Below are 6,508 nucleotides of genomic sequence, written 5' to 3' on the forward strand. Positions count from 1 at the left end.
GGTCCTACATACTTGAAAATATATTAGCATATCCCATTATTCTTTTAAGGCTAAAATATGGTTTTGGTCCCTACAAATATGTTTCGTTTTGGTTTTAGTCGCTGTAAAAAAAAATTGTTGTTTTTGGTCCCTGCAAAATATTTTGTTTTTGGAAATAGTCCCTTTGGAAATAGTCCAAAATATTTTGCAGGGACCTTTTTCAAAATGAAAAGATTTTGCAGGGACTATTTCTCTAATAAATGGTTCAGTCATCATGTGTCACGTGTGCAAATTATCACAAAAGTGGAGCCAGGGACCAAAACCAAAATGAGACATATTTGCAGGGACCAAAAACAACAAATTTTTTTTGCAGGGACTAAAACCAAAACGAAGCATGTTTGCAGGGACCAAAACCATATTTTAGCCTTCTTTTAATAACTTGTTATCATAAAATTGTTAGAGACATTGTACAAAATTCATTTTGTTTCAACATGACCTATCAAATTGAACCACTTAAAAATCTAATCTTTTTAAATAATCAATTTAGAAAAAGAAATTGGTAACCAACTCTAGTCCTCGACGGATTGATACTTTATATTATTTTATAGAAACGGTGCACTTGCAGCCTATTAGTTTTCCATTTGTGTCTTGCAAAAAGTTTATAAAATAATGGAAACTTGGAAAATAAGAATAATTCTTCTGATTGATAAGTTTTTAAGCGACCTCTTTATTAAGCATGCTAAAGGGGCAAACAAAATATTTTGATGTACTTAAGAGACATTTAATAATAATTTCTATGTTTAAAAGTTTTTTTGCAACTCCATAAGCTTTAAAACCTATTTAATGTATAAAAGGAGATGATGAGATTTATAAATTATAAAGCCATAAAAGGAAAAAACATGGCTCAATTTTCCAAGCTTTTTTATGTTATAATTATATTTCTCTCCCTATTTCTTGTTGCAATGAGTGCTGATCGTTAGTAACTTTTTATCCTTTTCAATTTTTCTTACTTACCTCCTACATAATATCTATCACATTTTTATAACATCTTCTTATTCTCTTCTTTCTTTACAGACCAGTTTGAATGTACTACTGATCATGATTGTAGAGAAGTCGAATGTTTCTTGGATACTTTGGTAGCAAAGTGTTTTGTTAGTTTTGTTTTAGGTCGTTTCCTCTCAAAAGGCATATGTTCATGTGTTTAAGTGATGTGCCCAATTGATTCTATTATAATAGTATGTCATAAGCTATCATTTATTTATTGTATTGGTGTTGAAGTTGATTGTTCTTATTGGAATATGAATATCTTTTAACATTAATTATCAACAAAGATAATGTTTAGTAGAGATCTTAAGAAGTTAAAAAGTAAGATTAAATGTGTTTAGTTTGAATATTGTTTAAAAATTGGAATGGATAAGAATACTAATTGTGATTGACTCATAGTTTATATATTTCATGGAAATTAATAATGCCAAAGTTGTACATGAATTAAAGTGTAAGATTTTAGTTTAAAACGTTTTTAAATAAGTATTAACTTGAAAATTGAAGTGAAATATGTAAAGTAAAAGAAATGTAAATAACTTGAAAAGTGAATTGCAATGAAATTTAAAGTGCATAAATGCAATGAATTTGCAAAGTAAATTACATAAATTTAGATGACTTTGATTTTTTTAATGAAGAGAATGCATTTTTTTCCTTTCGAAAATCAGAGTAAAACTTTTCTTTCAAAAATGATGACCAGAATAAAGGTCACCTTTTATACTCCCTCCGGTCCTATATATAAGAAATAATTTACTTTTTTGATTCATTTAATAGTTGATGTATTTAGTCTATTTTTAAGCTAGATACATCAATTATTGAATGAATCTAAAAAGTTAACTTTTTCTTATAAATAGGACCGGAGGTAGTAATCATTTTCGAACAAAATTCATGGACTATGTAAGAGTTAATACAATAACATCTATTTTTCATAAATAATGTTATAGACAATAGTACTAGTCCTAAAGGAAAAGAAGGATATAGATAAAACTTTACAACAAAATCCTAGTATAATGTTGAATTCTAATATAGATGACAGGGTACAAAGACCTACAAATGTCATCAAGTACTACTACTTCTAATCCCCAATCAAGTCATCTCCTTGTCACATCCTCAACATATCCATGATTCTCACGTAGCTTAAGACTCTAAAGAAATGTGTTGTAACACCCCGATTTTTAATACTAGTTTATTAGTATTATTATTAGATAGTTTGTTTGATGTTAGTAATTTAATTATTTACATTTATTGGGAGATAGGTAATGAATAAGTGAATGGGTTAGTTAGTTGTTTAAAGAGTGGGATAAAACAATGTTTATGAAGAAAATAACATTTTAGCAAGAATAATGAAGTGGGGTGCAAACAGTAGTGCATTAGTAAAATTTGGTAGAAATGAAGGTGTAACTAGTAATCTATGTAATGTTTTAATAATTTAAGAAGATGGAGGTGTGAGTAAACATATTGTGGAGTTACAAGAGACTAGTGACCAATTTAGGGTGGGGATAGTAAGCCCTCTTTAAAGATTAAGTGAGAAACAAAACTCAATTGATGGTTACAAATAGAGAAGAACATTAGAGAATTAGGGTTACAAAAAAACAGAAGAAAAGAAGTCGGGGAGAAAAAGCAGAAAATTAGGATTAAGAGGAAAGGAGGCAAAGAAAGAAGAGCTTAGGGAGGAATTCAACTATTGGAATTCATCAATTCGGCAAAGTGGAGGTAGGGGGGGAGTTATGTTCAACATAAGGTTGTATACTCATTTGGATTGATGCTGATGAAAGTTGTTGTTGTTGAGATATTATAATTGAGCAATCAAAGTTAGGGCAATTGATTAGAAAGTGTAGTCATGCAAAAAGTGATGCAATTAGGTAAGTTGTATGAAAAAGTAGTGTTTGTAAGTTATGATAGCCCTAGGTAATGTTTCCTAATAGTTTGGGGATTATAAGAGCTCAAAAAAGGGGATTTCTGGGAAACTCAGGAGCAATCCCGTAACTCAAAAATGTAGAACTCAAAAACATCGCAACATTGCCCTGCAGTAAGGGCGCCTAGCTCCCGCAACCCGAGAGCTTGTGCCTCATGTGACAGTTTCCTAGTCCCTAGCGCCCACTCTCAGGACAGCAACATGTTGTTTTGCACGTTTAAGGTGAATGGAGATACTAGGATAAGCGACAAGATGAAAGTAAATGAAAGCGTGAATTTGTTAAAGGAGTATATGACAAGTATAAGAGGCGTATAAATATGTGTTAAAGCGTGAATTTTTTTTACAGTTTTAGATTTAATAAAACACATGCCATTGAAGCACAATTTTATTTTTAACCCACTTTTAAGATTTAAATATGAGTTATCCTTTAATATGTAATTCTTTAAATCATAAAACACAATTTTATTTTTAATTTTAATTTAATTTTGGCTAAAATATGGTTTTAGTCCCTGCAAATATACCTCGTTTTGATTTTAGTCCCTGTAAGTTTTTTTTTTTGTAGTTTTTGGTCCTTGCAAATATGCCTCGTTTTGGTTTTGGTCCCTGACCCCACTTTTGTGATGATTTGTACACGTGGCACATGATGACTGAACCCATTTTGTAGAAAAATAGTCCCTGAAAAATATTTTGATTTTAAAAAAGATCCCTGCAAAATATTTTGTTATTGAAAATAATCCCTTCAGGGACTATTTTCAAAAACAAAATATTTTACAAGGACCAAAAACAACAATTTTCATTTACAGTGACTAAAACCAAAACGAAGCATATTTACAAAGACGAAAACCATATTTTAGCCTTTAATTTTTAACTACACCACCATTGAAGGAGTACTAAAGAAGATATGAATGCAATGGATGAAGAACATTTTATAACTAACATAATTATTTTTAATTCTCAATCAATTTTTCTTCTCAAATACCGACTCTAGCCCTTACCAATTTTTTTTTAAAAAAATATTCTTAATCAACTCCACCCTTTTGTACGCCGACAATGACGATTCTGTACGATGTGCTCACACAGGCAACCGTATGGTGATGATGAGAGAGACGTAGAGAAAGTCGGTGGCCCCCTGTGGTGGGAGGTTGGGCGCGCCGCCAAATTTAGTGTGTGAAGGGGGTGACAACTATCCTATGGTGGTGGAAGGTTGGGTCACCGGATCTGGTGGAGAAAGGTGAGGAGAAGAGGAATGCATTAAGGAGAAACGAAGACGAATGGATGAAATCATGTGGTTAACGTGAGAAGAAGATGGATGAAAGTCTGGTGGCTAAGAGAAATCTATCACATGACTTGCACATGACTTACTTAATGTGTATGTTATAATCTATGATGTGTTCCTTTTAATCTAATGGCTCCTATTCGCTCTACCAATCTCACACAAAATACTCATTCTCATTTGATATGCCATATATATATATATATATATATATATATATATATATATATATATATACACACACTATGTGTACGACGTTGAAATAATGATGATATAATACTATTGTATAACGATGATTAATGATGAGGAAATATTGCTACATGGCGCTGAATAATGACGAGATACAATGTCGCTTATGATAATAAGTAATAACGAAATATATCTTGTTTTTAAATGATGAGTTTGATGAGATATTATGGTGTAAGTTATTGATGATGTGTTAATGTGTATTATTTAGTGAGTCTTTCCTCATGCATCATATCATATTTAGGACAATGACGAGTGTATGTTCAGTAACATAACTCTGACATACAAATAATGACTAATAGGAATTGTACCTAGGGGTGGGCATCGTTTAGTTCGGGATGAAAACTGAACGGAACTGAATTAAACTGTGTGCTAAATTTAAAATAACTGAATTGCACTGAACTGTTTGCATTTCGAACTGAACTGAACTGTTTCAAACCAAACTGAACTGAACTGTTATTATTGATACCTTTGAAAAAAATATGAAAAAAACAAATGAAATTTATGTTTAGTTACCGAACTGAACTGAACTGAATTGTTTTGAATCCAACTGAACTCTTTTGAACTGAACTGAACTGTTTCAGTTCAGTTTCAGAACTGTTAGTAATGATTCAGTTTTATTTTGTTCAGTTCAATTCAGTTCGGCAGTTCAGTTCAATTTTTGCTTTTTTTGCCCACCCCTAATTGTACCACATGCATATAGGTCATGAGGATGGATGAATTACATCTTCTCATGTACGTGTTGATATGCTAAACTTGATGTTGTTGTGAATGATATGTGCATTATTGGTGTTTTTTTTTTTAAGTAAAGAGCATGAGCTCAATTCATTGAAAAAGAAAAGAAAGTACAAGAAAGAAAAGGGGGATTAAACCAAGACCTTTTCAGAAGGTAGTAAATCTAAAGTTGGGCATTCCCAACCTATTCCTAATGTACTCTCCCTTGACAAAATCAGGAATAACGTCAAACCAAAAGATATCAAACGAAGAAAGAGATAAACCAAAATTAGCAAGACTATCGGCGCAAGTATTTCCCTCTCTATAAATGTGTGAAGCACAAAACCTCATGTTGCGAGTCAATTGCAAGCAATTTTCCCATCCGTTTCTGAGTTCCCAAGGAACAACCAATTTCGACTTGAAAGCCATGATGAAAAGTTGAGAATCAGATTCAAGACGAACGTTGTAAAATCCCCTGGAAACGGCAATCTTAATAGCAATCATAGCAGCAATCAGTTCCGCGAACAGCGCATCCGCCGGACCAATAAAATGAGTGAAACCTCCCAAGCAAGCACCATTAGAATTTTGAAAAATCCCCCCTGCAGCAGATCTTGAGGGGTTTTTAGTAGCAGCAACATCTGCGTTAATTTTAATCCATGAGGGCAAAGGAGGAGACCAAATGATTTCCTTTATGGAGGGAGCTCTAGGAGGCCGAATATTCACCTTGCAAGACTTCATAATAGTGAATTCATAAATGGTTGCAACAGCCGTTTTGGATGTCAAATTACCAGCAAGGGAAACTTTGGAGATGATCAAGTTTATTGCACTACGCCAATGAATCACTTTGCTTTGAAAACGAATTTGATTTCTTCTATACCAAATACTATTAACTATATTGAAGATGCAAGCTTTGACCACCACTTTACATTGAGGAGTCCAATAGAGATCCAACAAAGACCAGACTTGACTCATTGAATTAAACTGCAAGGATTTATTAAGAATGCCAGCTAACCAAGACCACAATTTTAGAGCAAAAGAACAATGAAAAAATAAGTGAGTAGTGGTTTCCGTAACACCCCGTTTTCCCAACGTAAAAATTTCATTTAATTAATCAGAGTAATTCACATAAACGGAATGTCACACTTCTTTTCTTAAAATCATAAACGGAATAATTAACTAATTATCCTTCAAAATTCAATAACATAATATTTAATACTTCGCAGCGGAATTTATTCGAACATCTAAAATAATTTTGGCACGAAGGCCTCATCAAAGTATCTCATAAAAATCTAATTAACAAGCTTTAGATTTCCAAGCTTTAGATTTCCTTAATTGTTTGT

The 6,508-nt window shown here is 32.3% G+C and overlaps 1 long non-coding RNA gene across 1 annotated transcript; it reads left to right on the forward strand.

Moving 5' to 3' along the window:
• The first annotated feature begins 795 nt into the window (after positions 1-795).
• LOC120577325 (uncharacterized) lies at positions 796-1,309 on the forward strand. The gene is made up of 2 exons (XR_005643378.1): positions 796-954; positions 1,054-1,309. It is a non-coding gene; the product is annotated as an uncharacterized lncRNA (long non-coding RNA).
• The last annotated feature ends 5,199 nt before the right edge of the window (positions 1,310-6,508 follow it).

This window comes from Medicago truncatula, chromosome 8 (assembly GCF_003473485.1).
Source record: "Medicago truncatula cultivar Jemalong A17 chromosome 8, MtrunA17r5.0-ANR, whole genome shotgun sequence".
Classification (NCBI taxonomy): Eukaryota; Viridiplantae; Streptophyta; class Magnoliopsida; order Fabales; family Fabaceae; genus Medicago; species Medicago truncatula.